Source organism: Trichomycterus rosablanca, unplaced genomic scaffold, assembly GCF_030014385.1.
Source record: "Trichomycterus rosablanca isolate fTriRos1 unplaced genomic scaffold, fTriRos1.hap1 scaffold_100, whole genome shotgun sequence".
Classification (NCBI taxonomy): domain Eukaryota; kingdom Metazoa; phylum Chordata; class Actinopteri; order Siluriformes; family Trichomycteridae; genus Trichomycterus; species Trichomycterus rosablanca.
In genome coordinates this window covers 24,141-40,252 of record NW_026946945.1, presented here as the reverse complement: position 1 = coordinate 40,252, position 16,112 = coordinate 24,141, and positions in this window count along the sequence as shown.

The window sequence follows — 16,112 nt, the reverse complement described above, 5'->3', positions numbered from 1 at the left end:
GAGTGGTGTGGGGGGGGGGGCACCTATAAAAAAATATAACGGGTCTTACACCGTCATGAGAACATTATCAAAATGTTTTATTTAGGGTGTTTAACATTTATTATTTTCATTCTTTATAATAATAAGTCAGAACCATATTTTAGGCAGAACAACACACTCTGCCCACTGCGCTACTCATACAGCGGTGTATTAAACAGGTTGTTATGCTGATATAACCTGTGCACACACACACCGTTACTAAGAATAAAAGCGAATACTACTTAATATACTAAACAAACGCTTTCTAATTCCCACGGTAGCAGCAGTTTCCTTCTGTTTCATACATATCACCCTGTCTCCCATTGATAAGAATACGGAACAAAGTGCGTCCTGTTTCAGTTCAATACTGAACGCGGCGTTTAGTCTCCAAATAAAGAACGATTCTGTATTTTACGGGATTTCTATCAGAACCAGCATGAACTTATTCAGCAGTTTGAGCTACAGTAGCTCGTCTGTCAGCCTTCGCTCCCCAAGTGCACCAGTGAGCCTTGGACCTTCCTTGGACCACTTTTGATAGATACGGACCACTGCAGACCGGGAACACCCCACAAGAGCTGCAGTTTTGGAGATGCTCTGACCCAGTCGTCTAGCCATCACAATCTGTCCCTCGTCAAACTCACTCAGATTCTTACACTCGCCCATTTTTTCTGCTTCTAACATCAAGGTAAGCGACCACACACACTCGACCATCCACGTGATGTATAAAAGAAAACCTGATCCATCAGACCAGGCCACCTACTTCCATCGCTCTGTGGTCCAGTTGTTGGAGCTTTCGGCAAAGGACGGGTCAGCATGGGCACCCTGACTGGTCTGCAGCTATGTAGCCCCAAACACAACAAACTGAGATGCTCTGTGTATCCTGACACCTTTCTATCAGAACCAGCATGAACTTCTTCAGCAATACAAAATGCAGCGTCAGTCACTGTGTAGCTGTTGTACATGTCTGTGTGTACAGTGTTTCACTTGTGTACTGGACACACACACACACACACACACACACATGCAGTCTGTAAAAAATCCACAACACGAAGTCGATGCATTTTTAACATTTTATTAAAACATTTTCTTTAATGCCTCAATCATAACCAGGTTTAATGAAGGGATCAGGGTCACTGCAGGTCACTGGAGTTTTTACACCAAACTGGTCCTACTGTGTCTACATGGACGTCCCTGTGTGAACAATCACGCTGGAAACTGTTGCAACACAGTTAGAATCATTTTATTATTATTATAAAACTTTTAGCATCGAGTGTGGTTACAACCTTATTAAGGTTATATTTTGTATTTTTACTGTCCCGGGTCAATGTGACCACTCCTCCACCCCCCACTATGGGGACCAGTACTGTTTATACACTCGATTTATTTATTTCAGGTCAGTGGGATATCTCCACCACCCCTGTTGATCTGCCGAGGGCGACAGTGGCAGAGAAAAACTCTCCTAAAATTACAGGAAGGAACTTTGAGAGGAACCAGACTCGACAGGAACCTCCATCCTCCTCAGGTGGCCTGGAGAAGCATTTAAATAAATTAAAATGAAACAATATTTATAGTCTTTTATTCTGCACACTGTTGTCACAAATTGATGATTGTTGTTAATTTATGTTTTTAATCATTTAGGTCCCGGGTCAGTGTGACCACTCCACCACCCCGCCACTATGGCGACCGATATTTATCTTTGTACACAACATTTTCAAAAATGTAAGTTTAGATATAATTTTAATTGTTTTTGGCCCCGAGCAAAGTGACCACTCCACCGCTTTGTGCTCCAGGCATCAATATTTATTAATTTTTTTTGCACACAATTGTCATAGGTTTATGTTTTGTTGTTTTTTGTCCAGAGCACAGTGACCACTCCACCGCTTTGTGCTCTATATTTCATTTTTTTGTACACAATTGTGGTAAGATTTATGTTTTTAATAATTTACGTCCCGGGTCAATGTGACCACTCCACCACCCCGCCACTATGGCGACAAAATTTTATCTTTGTACACAACATTTTAATTATTTTTGTGCTCTGTGGCCAATAGCAGAGTGACCACTCCACTACTTTGTGCTCTGGGGACCAATATTGAATTTATTTTGCACACAATTGTTGCACATGAATGTTTCCCCGAGCACTTTTGCACAGTGTTGTGACCACTTCACCACTTTTGTGCAGAATTGTTGTCAATTTTTTTAGCTCCACGTTTTCCAATATGTGGAGCAACATTTCTTTTAATTTAAAGCTTCTTGGTGAACCATCTTATCTTCCACCACTTTTTAGTTTTTCTCTCATTCTGATCCTCCTTCTTTTTCTCTGCTTTCTTACACTCCTTCTCTATTTCCTTCCACTCTTTCTCCTCCTGCTTCTTTCTTTCTTTCATTTCTGTCTCACTCATGTTCCTTAGCTGTTTTTGCTTCAGCTCCTGGAGCATCTTCTGCTTCAGAGCAGCCTGGTTCACCATCATGGAGACATGCAGCTCTTCATTAGTTTGAAGCTGCAGCTCTAGATAGGATCTCTCCATCTCCCTGTTTAGCTCCAGGTTCTTTTTCTTCTCTGACCATTTCCTCTCTTTTCTGCAGATTAGGTTGGAGAACCACGACTTGTTTCTATTCCCTCCCTCAGTCTCATTCTTCGTTTCTGTCTGGCCTTGCTTTTCTTTTTGTAGTTGTGCGGTCACTTGGGGATCATTGATTTGTTGAAGCAGCTCTTGGTTTTTCTTTTCTGCTTTTATTTTTTCGCCCACCATCCAAGTCCAGACTGGTCCCAGCTTCTTTATAATTTTTATCTGGGACTCTGGTTTTGGGTCTGGACTGTGACAGGCGGTGAGCTTCTCAATCTTTGATCTTAATGATTTAATTAGCAGGAACTGATCACGCTGCTTCTTCTCTTCCTCTTTTTCAGCTTCTTTAGTAGCTGGGTCCATCCCCTTTCTCAGGGTTTTTCTCATAGCCTTGTCCCTCTTCCTCTCAATGCCCATCAGCTCTTCTAATTCCTCTTTTTCAGTTTCAAGCTCTTGGATCTTTCTTGCCAAATCCTTATTCTCGTTCCTCATCATTTTTATCAGTCTGCGCTTGTTCTGCTGCTTCGGAGGCCCACAAGTCATGTGCTCTCCCCAGTTTATCTTGGTCTCATCAATGATGTCCACTGTGCACAGACCCGGTCCTATGTCTTCATTATAGTCCTGTGTCTTTTTTTCCATATCCTCTATTTTTTCTGACATTAGCCCACAAGTCGTGCTCTCACCCCAGTTAATCTTGGACTCATCTATGATGTCCAGTGTGCACTGACCCTGCCCTATGTCCTTATTAAACACTTGCATGGTGTTTTCCATGTCCTCAATTTCTTTTGGCCAATTTTCCAGGTTCTCTCCCCTGTCAGTCTGGATGCACTGACCCTGTTCTCTATCTTCACCAGTCTCCTGCATCTGGCTTTCCAGTTCCTCAATCTCAATAACAATCATGTCCATCACATCCCTCTCTTTTCTCAGCTGCTTTTGAGCCCAGTAGTTCAGGTGCTCTCCCCAGTCAGGCTCCATGATTTCCAGTGCGCTCGTACCCGGTCCTGTTGGTCCCGTCACCTGTATTAGCTGCAGTAGAAGCGCTGAGTAGAATCTCACACCGAGCTCTGACCTGCTGAAGTGAAGCGCCTGTATTTATACTCTCTCCCCAGTGACGTCACAATACCAACCGGCCCGCATCGTTACGTCATTTGGTTATAAGACGTCACTCGCGTTGGCCCCGCCCCTCCCTCCCGCGCCCCTCCCACACGCACTCACGTTCACTCTCATTATATATTAAAGGAACAGACCGTATAAAGCTGATGCGTTTACTTTAATGCATTTTATTATTAATACAGTCAAGTGTGTTTAAGACATCATATAAACTCCTGGTTCAGTATGAAGCACATCTCACTATAAATATATTAGATTATCTTTACTCCAGAAATATTCTGGACTGATTTGTTTATGATCTTGTTTGTGCAGCTGCTTCTGCTTCCTCATGTTTAAACTGTGGGAGAAATCAGCTCATCATTCTCTTCATTAATATTCCCCTCATTTGTGTTATTTCTGATGAGGTTTTAATATGTGTCAGGGCTCGATACCTTTCAAACACTGTTTCATGCAACAAATAAATCAGGGGATCAGAATTTTAATTAGCAATATTAATTAAGATCTAATAAAGCACATCAGAACCTGGAATTGAGGAGATCCTGATGCCCAAGTGATAATAGGAAAATCTCCCACGTTCATTTTAGTGCTCCTGCTATTTCTTTTAAATAGAAAATCTGTGAATCTAACTACCCATAATGCCTGTCTGAAAAGTGGTCGCACACCAAGGGTTCCACATATTCCTGCACGTCTTATAAAGAACTTAAACAGCATTGAGCTCCACAAGTGTTGTTCAGACTGTAGGGTGGCTCCTCCTGGTGGATACACAGGAACTGCTGGGGTGGTAGATACAGAAATGCATATTTCTTAAAATAAAGCAATAAATACACAATTTTAATCACGTATTATCATCTTTAATTTATCAAACATGAATGAAGTCATTCATTTTGAATTGCATTCAGAAAGTGGAACTTATTATGTATTTGTATTATGTATCAGTGCTTGTAACTTCCATTGTGTTCATTTGTATTCCTGGGTAAGGTAGGCTACTGGTTGAAGTATATTTTTTGCTGTAACTTGTTTTAGAATAACTTGTTTTAGAATCTATCTTTGCAACTTTGATTATTAACTTGCTTAACTGTGCTAGAATTTAACTATTTGTAAAAAACTAAGCTAGTCTGTGGCTGCATTAATCTGTGTTTTGCTGATTGGTTAAAGTGGTTTCAGGTGTCTTATGGTTAGAGGCCTAGTTGTGAATTGAGGGGCAGGGCTAAGCTTAGTATAAAATTAAATCTCGCTGGTCTTCTCTATCACTAGGTTTTAATGACTGTCTGGATTGTTTAATCTATCTAACTTTTTTTTTTACTAAACTAAACTAACTTTGGGTAAGTACTATCAGTCTCTGACATTGTTTAATCTATCAAACTTTTCTCAGCATGTGCTACTCAATCATTCCTGTGCTTATATCTCACAGACCCCGCAGACATCAGAAGTCACATTACAGGAACAGCAACGCCAGCAACCTCTGCAACAGACTCAAACAGTGGTGGTAGGTGGGGTCTGGAACTGTCAATCAGCCGTCCAAAAAGCTGACTTCATCTCAGCTTTTGCACTTTCTCACAGCCTTGACTTCCTGGCACTGACTGAGACATGGATCACCACCGAGAACTCAGCAACACCAGCAGCCTTATCCTCTGCCTACACCTTCTCTCATACACCGAGAGGATCTGGTAGGGGTGGTGGTACAGGTTTGCTCTTGACCAGGAAATGGCAATTCACTACTGTGAATGTTTCTCACCTTAACATTTCATCTTTCGAATTTCATGCTATTACTGTTACTTTTCCAATTACTCTTCATATCATTGTCATTTACAGACCACCTGGCTCATTGGGAGACTTCATAGAAGAGCTGGACGTTCTTCTGAGTTTCTTCCCTTCAGATGGAACTCCTCTGACTCTCCTTGGTGACTTTAATCTCCCTACAGACAAACTTCAGTCCTCCTGTCTTCTTCCTCTTCTTTCATCTTTCGACCTCCTCTTTAACCACAGCCCTCCGACACACAAAGGAGGCAATCTTCTGGACCTGGTCTTCAGCCGTCCAGCTTCTGTTCTGGACCTCACCGTCACCCCACTTCACCTCTCTGACCATCACTTTGTGTCCTTCTCTCTCTGTCTCCCAACTCTTCCTACTTCCAACCACACTTTCACCCTTACAACACGCCCCAATCTTCACTCTTTATCTTCCTCCCTGCTGATCTCCAACATCCTAACTTCACTACCTAACCCTGACATGCTTGCTACCCTTCCACTCAACTCTGCAACTAATACTCTACTCTCTTCTCTTTCAACATCCCTCGATCAGCTCTGTCCTCTTACCCTCAAACGAGGAAAACCTTCTCACCCTGCTCCTTGGCTTTCAGATGCATTGCGCAACAGCAGAAGAGAATTAAGGGCAGCTGAGAGAAAGTGGAGGAAATCTAAGCTGTGTGGCTCTCCACTCCTACCACGATCTGCTGTCCAGGTTCTCATCCGACGTGACTGCTGCAAAAACATATTTTTACAAAACCAAGCTTGAACAATCTGCTGCTGACCCACGTAAGCTTCATGCTATCTTTTCCTCTCTTCTAAACCCTCCTCCTCCTCCCCCTTCTGCCTCTCTCACTGCTACTGACTTTTCAACATTCTTTCAGGACAAGATCGACAAAATCAATCAATCCTTCTCTCCGACTGACCCACTTTCAACTGACCCTCAACCCACCAACACACTCACCAGACTCACCCCACTCACCATGGATGAGGTTACACAGCTCCTCTCATCCAGCAATCCCACTACATGCACACTCAACCCTATATTATCCACCATCTTTAAAGAAATCTCACAGGACCTAATCCCCTTCATCACACCCATCATCAACAACTCCCTGACATCAGGTGCTGTCCCTACTGCTTTTAAGAAGGCTCAGGTCATTCCCCTTCTTAAGAAACCTACACTAGACACTACAGACATCAACAACTACAGACCTGTCTCACTCCTCTCTTTTCTATCCAAAATTCTTGAACGTGCTGTCTATAACCAACTATCTGCCTTTCTCACTCAGAATGACCTCCACGATCCGTACCAGTCTGGCCTCAAGGCAGCGCATTCTACGGAAACAGCACTTGTAGCTGTTACTGAGAAGCTTCATGCAGCCAAAGCAGCCAAACTGTCATCTGTCCTTATTCTTCTTGACCTCTCTGCAGCCTTCGACACCGTGAATCACAGCATTCTCTTGTCCACACTCTCAAACCTTGGTGTAACAGGTTCAGCATGGCAATGGATGGCCTCCTACCTCGAAGGGCGCTCCTACCAAGTGTCATGGAGGGGATCCATATCTCCCCCATGCACTCTCTCAACCGGTGTTCCTCAGGGCTCTGTACTTGGCCCACTTCTTTTCTCATCTACACCCGCTCTCTGGGTAAGGTCATAGCCTCCCATGGCTTCTCCTACCACTCCTATGCAGATGACACCCAGCTTGTTCTGTCATTTCCTCCTTCAGACACGCAAGTCTCAGCTCGCATCTCAGCATGTCTGCGAGATATCTCACAATGGATGTCAGCTCATCATCTAAAACTTAATCCCAGCAAGACAGAGGTGTTGCTTATTCCTGGAGATCAGTCTCCAACCCAGGACCTAGTCATTTCTCTGGATGACTCCCAGATCAGACCATCTGATAAGGTAAGAAGTCTTGGTGCTGTCCTGGATAACCAGCTGACCTTCTCTCCTTATATAGCCAACATGACAAGATCGTGCCGGTTCCTCCTGTACAACATCAGGAAGATTCGACCATTTCTCTCCAGGGAAGCTACCCAGATTCTGGTGCAATCACTTGTAATCTCACGGTTGGACTACTGCAACTCCCTTCTGGCAGGAGCTCCCATGTCAACTATTAAACCCTTACAGCTCATTCAAAATGCAGCTGCCCGTCTGGTTTTTAACCAACCTAAACACTAACACATCACCCCACTGCTGCCACATTATCGCCACATCACCCCACTGCTGCGTTCTCTTCACCGACTTCCTGTAGCTGCACGCATTCAGTTTAAAACACTGACGCTCGCCTACAAAATGGACCAGCCCCAAGCTACCTTCGTGGTCTAATCAAACCCCGCTCTGTACCACGCAACCTCCGAGCCACCAGTCTCGCTCGACTTGAGCCTCCATCCAGGACTAAAGGAAGACAAGCATCAAGGCTCTTCTCTGTTCTAGCGCCCAAGTGGTGGAATGCACTTCCTCTGTCTGTCCGAACATCTGAGTCTCTTGCTGTCTTTAAAAAGCGATTAAAAACCCACCTTTTTATGAAGCACTTAAGCTGACTTGTACTTATTTACTAACATCTTGTTCCATCCTTTTCCATTTCCAAAAAAAAAAACCCCAAAAAAAACCACTTTGGTTCTAACAGGTTTTAGCAGATTTGTGTTCTTCGACTGTTGTTTACCTAAACTTGAGAAATGAAATGTTCACTTTGGAAGCACTTCTGTAAGTCGCTCTGGATAAGAGCGAATGCTAAATGCTGAAAATGAAAATGTTAATGTATTCATAAAAGGGAGAATAAGGGGGGGAAATGCATAAAGATATATATATATATAAAGATAAAGATATAGTAAAGATAAAAATGACATTGTGTTATTTAGTTTATTAATCAAAACAAAGTTACATTAGATTACAGTAGTGTTTTAGCAAACTCACACATTCACACATCACTAAAAGGTTTAGTCAGTGATGGAATGTACATGCTTTATTTTTCTCTTAACACATAAAAAGAAATTGAATCCAAATTCCTGATAGAGACTGAAGATTTTTTATGATCAACTTGTAAACAAATCTACTGCAGTTAAGGTCAGTAAGGAAAGTGTTAGTGTTAAAGCTTGATGATGAATTTGTACCCAGTACAAGATTATTCATTCCAAGTTACAATGGGAATTTAAAGGAAAGCCTGAACGCCATGATAACGTGTAGTGTTATAAAATAGATCCTAATATATAATGATAAAGAATAAAGAGATTTGAGATTTTGATAATGTTCTGAACAAGAAATATTTTTACGGTGGCTGGGTAGCGCTGTCGCCTCATAGCAAGAAGGTCCTGGGTTCGACCCCTAGATGAAGCAATCCGGGTCCTTTCTGTGTGGAGTTTGCATGTTCTCCCCGTGCCTGTGTGGGTTTCCTCCGGGAGCTCCGGTTTCCTCCCACAGTCCAAAGACGTGCAAGTGAGGTGAACCGGAGATACAAAATTGTCCATGACTGTGTTCGATATAACCTTGTGAAATGATGGATCATGGGTAACCAGTAACTACCGTTCCTGTCATGAATGTAACCACAGTGTAAAACATGATGTTAAAATCCTAATAAATAAATAAATCAATAATAGTCCAACCAAAGTTTGTTAGCACTGAAAAAGTTTTACTTACATAACCAGTAAAAGGCAACAAATAGTTCATTGTACAACTTTAGTCAATTTTATAAAACAAAAGATTGAAAATATCTAAATAGCCGGCAGGTCAAATGACATAAAACCACACAGTGTCATTAGTCAACATGTCTGAAAATACATAGATAGAGTTCATCATCAAATGTATTAATTTAAAAGAAAAACAATTTTAAAATATTATAAAATATACAAACCCAGCAAATAACTGCACCAGCTGAGCGGTTCTACAAATGTAGCACTATATAGTTGGGGCCAGTGATAGCTCAGTGGTTAAGGTACTGGACTAGTAAACAGAAGGTTGCCGGTTCAAGCCCCACCACCACCAAGTTGCCACTGTTGGGTCCCTGAGCAAGGCCCTTAACCCTCAATTGCTCATCATGTTCCGCTCATTGTGTAAGTCGCTTTGGATAAAAGCGTCTGCTAAATGCTGAAAATGTAAATGTTAATGTAAAATGTCTCAGCTAATCGACTCTAGTGAAGACCAAGAGTCACAATATTGCTTTAATAGACTATTTTTTATTCTTAAAATCCCAGCGTTTGTGTGTGAGGGTGGAGGGTGTGGTGTGAGGTGTGGTCTGGGGTTATGGGAGGGATGGTCACTCCCAGTATAGCTTAAAAAAAAACTAGCTTATTACTGATTTGCATGTTGTGAAAGTATTGTTACCAATATTTCTAGCTCAAAAAAAATTGGGACAGTATAAAAAAATGCAAACGCAGTGTTTCTTACATTTACATCGACTCTTATTTCATCTTATATAAACCCAAAATATTTTATGTTTCGTCTGGTCAACTTCATTTCAATACATACACATACAACACCCAACTCCCAACTCCTTTGTCCATCTTCACTGCAACCTTCACCCACCACAGTTTGATGCTTTACACCTCCACTTTCAACACCCAGCACCCAAGCCTGCTCTCTATCGTTCACCAGAGATCAAGTGAGGAGGAAACTGAGGAAAATGAAGGTGAGGAAGGCTGCAGGCCCTGATGGCATCCACCTCGGGCTTCTGAGACACTGTGCAGACCAGCTGTGTGGGATAGTCCAGGTCATCTTTAACCTAAGCCTGAAACAAGACTGCACATTCCATTGAGTTAAATGGATATAGACCAGTGGCACTGACCTCTCATCTGATGAAGGACATGGAGCGACTTGTTCTGGACTATCTCCGCCCACTGGTTAAACCAGTGATGAATCTGTTACAGTTTGCCTACCAGCCAGGCATTGGGGTGGATGATCCAATCATCTACCTTCTTCGAAGGTCCCTCTCTCATGTCGACAGGGCAGGAAGCACTGTGAGGATCATGTTCTTCGACTTATCTAGTGCATTCAACACCATCAGGCCCACTATACTGAGGAACAAGATGGAGAGTGCTGCGGTGGATCATCAACTCACCACATGGACAATGGACTATTTAACAAACAGACCACAGTATGTGCAGCTTAAGGACTGCGTTTCGGACACAATCCTCTGCAGCACTGGTGCTCCACAAGGGACAGTCCTGGCCCCATTCCTCTTCACCCTCTACACCTCGGACTTCACCTACAATACAACAACCTGTCACCTTCAGAGGTTCTCCGATGACTCGGCTGTTGTTGGCTACATCCTGGATGGAGAAGACAGCGAGTATAGGGAACTCACCAAGAACTTTGTAGACTGGTGTGGACAGAATTACCTCGAGATCAACACCAGCAAGACAAAAAAGCTGCTGGTGGACTTTTGTAGGTCTAAACCACATCCACTGAAACCGGTGAGCATCCAGGGATGGAATATGGCGATCGTTAACTCCTATCTTAACTCCGGTCTTTTGGAATACAGGGGGCCCTTCTCAGCTCTTTTTATGACTCGGTGGTGGCATCAGCCATTTTCTATGGTGTTATCTGCTGGGGCAGCATCATGACAGCAGCAGACAGGAAGAAACTGGACAAACTGATCAGAAAGGTGAGTTCTGTCCTGGGCTGCACCCTGGACTTAGTGGAAGCAGTGGGGGAGAGAAGGATGATGGTCAAGCTTTCATCTTTAATGGAGAACACCGATCCCCCACTGCATGAGACTGTGGCAGCACTGGGCAGCTCCTTCAGCGACAGATACCGCAGCTCCTTTCTACCTTCTGCTGTCAGGCTATACAACCAGCACCGCCCCAAACGCAGATAATCATTTCTATCACAATAATTCACATGGTTTTTAATATTCTCTGAAGTGCAATAACTTCTTAAAATATGTGCAATACCTGCTGTACCGACTGTACTATCTGCAGTACATTTTAATACCTGTGCAATATTTGGTTAACTTTCTTGAAAATACTGTTTATATTTACATATTCTTACTTTTTTACTTTTTAATATATGTGTACATATGTGTACACACTTTGTATTTTTTATTTTTATATCCTTGAAAGCTGCTGTAACACTGCAAATTTCCCCCGTGGGATAATAAAAGGCTATTTTATCTTATCTTACATGCATTTTACTCCCCGTGTTTGCGTGGGTTTCCTCCGGGAGCTCCGGTTTCCTCCCACAGTCCAAAGACGTGCAAGTGAGGTGAATTGGAGATACAAAATTGTCCATGACTGTGTTCGATATAACCTTGTGAACTGATGAACCTTGTGTGATGAGTAACTACCGTTTCTGTCATGAATGTAAAACATGACGTTAAAATCCTAATAAAACAAACTAAAACATGAATTTTAAGCCTACAACACATTCTAAAAAAAGTGTGAACAGGGCTAGTAATAAGGTAAAAATAAAAACTAAATAATGACATGATTTAATAGCTGATTATAATCATGAATGGGCACAAATCATGTTCAGATGGAAGGAAGAAAATAGGTGGATTGTTAAGGTGGTTTTCAGGCTTAAAAGAACAATCTTTATATTTTTTTAAAATAACCGAATCCGTTTGTACTAACAGCATTTACTTTTACTTCTACTTTTAATATTTAAGTACATTTAATATCAGAAAATCACTTTTAATATTTAAGTACATTTAATATCAGAAAATCACTTTTAATATTAAAGTACATTTAATATCAGAAAATCACTTTTAATATTAAAGTACATTTAATATCAGAAAATCACTTTTAATATTTAAGTACATTTTATATCAGAAAATCACTTTTAATATTTAAGTACATTAAATATCAGATACTTTTAGACCTTTACTCAAGTAATCTTCTAACAGGTGACTTTTACTTCTATCAGAGTAAATTTAAAAGATACTTTTACTCAAGTATGGACTTCAGGTACTGTATACACCACTTGTTTCACTTGTGTACTGGACGTGTAAGGAATTTATGTGTGTGTAAAGGAATAGGGTTCATATTTACATCACACACACACACACACACACACACACACACACACACACACACACACACACACACACACACGCAGTCTGTAAAAAATCCACAACACGAAGTCGATGCATTTTTAACATTTTATTAAAACATTTTCTTTAATGCCTCAATCATAACTAGGTTTTAATGAAGGGATCAGGGTCACTGCAGGTCACTGGACTTTCTACACCAAACTGGTCCTACTGTGTCTACAGTCTACAGTGTGGTTACAGTTTTATCAATGTGACCAAACCCCCGCCACCCACTATGGGGACCAGTACTGTTTATACACTCGATTACCTCCAACTAAATGAAGTATTTATTTATTTCAGGTCAGTGGGATATCTCCACCACCCCTGTTGATCTGCCGAGGGCGACAGTGGCAGAGAAAAACTCTCCTAAAATTACAGGAAGGAACTTTGAGAGGAACCAGACTCGACAGGAACCTCCATCCTCCTCAGGTGACCTGGAGAAGCATTTAAATGAATTAAAATGAAACAATATTTATAGTCTTTTATTCTGCACACTGTTGTCACAAACTGATGATTGTTGTTACTTTATGTTTTTAATAATTTAGGTCCCGGGTCAGTGTGACCTCTCCACCACCCCGCCACTATGGCGACCAAATTTTATCTTTGTACTAGGGCTGTCGAAGTTAACGCGATAATAACGCATTAACGCATTCTCAATTTAACGCGATTAAAAAAACTAGTGCCGTTAACGCACTAATTACATTACGAGATTTTTTCACTTCTAAAACTAAAGCAATTCATTTTTCACCCACGGGAGACAGATTGAATTATTCTCACTGACCACGCTCACACGCACGTTTAATGTTATTTAGTTCCGTTTCACAAAAAAAACCCTTAAAAATAGAGCTAACAGTGAAGATAACCGGTTACAAAAGCAGCGACCGCTGTTTGTGTTCAATTCTCTGTTCACAGTGTCGATACAAGTGATTCAGGAATCGATTCATTGTAAGCGCAGCGTAAGTTTCTTTTCTCAGTCATCTCTCCGTGTTTACTGTTATGATGAATGATGCGGTTGTAAATAAACACCAAATACTACAGAACATTTTGTGTGACTCGCTTACCTTATAAAGCTCAGGCTTAATTATACTGGTTATTACCACAGAGCGGGAGTCGACTCAGAGTCGTTTACGATTTACCGAGGTGAACCACGAATGTACGTGCTGATAGAATCGGCTCAGATGGGATCGGACTGTATTATCTTTTTAAAGTAAATATTTCAATCAGCAGAATCGCATCGCATGTATGATGTGCACAACGTTAATGACGTGCGTTTATTAATGAACGTTAACGTTAGCTTGTCAGAAGCTTTCTCAATGATGTCTGTGCGTGTTTTTTTTTACAATTAGTGATGGCAAGCAACTGTTCCACTGCACTATTTTATACGGTGGCCGAGAAGTGCAAAACAAATTTACATTTCAGAAAACAAAATTACAAAAAAACCAAAACAAATTTACAACAAAAGCAAAAACAAATTTACAAGTGCTCGGGTACCCAGTGTTTGTAAATTTGTTTTGGCATATGTAAAAGTGTTTCAGCACTTGTAAATTTATTTTCGGCATATGTAATTTTGTTTTCTAAAATGTATATTTGTTTTGCACTTCCCGGCCGCACATTTCTGACGGAAAAGGTAGGTACAATAACACCGGAAGTGCGTGTTGCTTACCTGCTGTCAATCAAACTGTTTCTCAGCGATAAAGTGAACGGAGTTTGTGATGGTGACGATAAACAAGGTTTTGTTTAGTTTGTGGAAATCATTTTATCCAGTTGACCCGCTATTGTTTTTCTTGTGGAAAGTTTTGTGCAGATGTTTAGACGTGGCGTGTGCATCTCTATCTACCGTCCGCTCTTCTAAACATCTAAGGAATTCCCACAAGAACAACAAAAGCGAAATAATGAAAATAATTAACACAAAATGGACAAAACATTGTTTATTAGGGACGGAACATTTGATACCGAGGCTTTAAAACTTGTTTCACTTTTGTAACACTGGACTCAGTGTATCGGAGCTTATATTAAAGCAGCAGCATGTGCGGGACTGATGAAGCTTTGTGCTGTGTTTTATCTCACTCACTATATAAGAGACAATCAAACCAGGGTTACCCACCGTCCTGTAACATACACAATCCTTCTTTATTTGGAGACTAAACGCCGCGTTCAGTATTGAACTGATACAGGACGCTTTGTTCCGTATTTTTATCAGTGGGAGACTGAGGGAATTATATTAAGTAGTGTTCACTTTTATTCTTAGTAACGGTGTGTGTGCGCTGGTTATAGCAGCAGGGGGGACCTTACACAGTCATGAGAACAAAGGTTTTATTTATGGTGTTTAAAATTTATTATTTTCATTCTTTATAATAAGTCAGAACCATATTTTAGGCAAAACAACGCACTCCGCCCACTGTGCTACTCATACAGCGGTGTATTAAACAGGTTATGTCACGTTACTAAGAATAAAAGTGAACACTACTTAATATAATGAATTAAGCAGCAGTTTCCTTCTGTTTCATACACCACACCGTCTCCCATTGATAAAAATACGGAACAAAGCGTCCTGTATCAGTTCAATACTGAACGCGGCGTTTAGTCTCCAGATAAAGCAGGATTGTGTATGTTACAGGACGGTGGGTATCCCTGGTTTGATTGTCTCTTATATAGTGAGTGAGATAAAACACAGCACAAAGCTTCATCAGTCCCGCACATGCTGCTTTAATATAAGCTCCGATACACTGAGTCCAGTGTTACAAAAGTGAAACAAGTTTTAAAGCCTCGGTATCAAATGTTCCGTCCCTAATAAACAATGTTTTGTCCATTTTGTGTTAATTATTTTCATTATTTCGCTTTTGTTGTTCTTGTGGGAATTCCTTAGATGTTTAGAAGAGCGGACGGTAGATAGAGATGCACACGCCACGTCTAAACATCTGCACAAAACTTTCCACAAGAAAAACAATAGCGGGTCAACTGGATAAAATGATTTCCACAAACTAGACAAAACCTTGTTTATCGTCACCATCACAAACTCCGTTCACTTTATCGCTGAGAAACAGTTTGATTGACAGCAGGTAAGCAACACGCACTTCCGGTGTTATTGTACCTACCTTTTCCGTCAGAAATGTGCGGCCGGGAAGTGCAAAACAAATATACATTTTAGAAAACAAAATTACATATGCCGAAAATAAATTTACAAGTGCTGAAACACTTTTACATATGCCAAAACAAATTTACAAACACTGGGTACCCGAGCACTTGTAAATTTGTTTTTGCTTTTGTTGTAAATTTGTTTTGGTTTTTTTGTAATTTTGTTTTCTGAAATGTAAATTTGTTTTGCACTTCTCGGCCACCGTAATTTTACACTAAAAACTACACTATCCCATAATGCTCCAGATTGCATCATTCTAAATAGGTATCGGCGAGTACAAAAATACATGTACTTGTACTCGTACTCGGTTGGGAAAAAATGGTATCGATGCATCCCTAGTGAAAACACACTCACTTTGTGTAGAAACGTCCATCAAACCATCGTCACAATACAACCACAGAAAAGTCTGTTACAATAACTGCGCATCTGACATTTATACGAAGTCAAGGTTCTCTGCTGGATTGTATTACTGCCTAGTATGTGAGTGAATAAAACTCCCTTACAGTTTTCTCT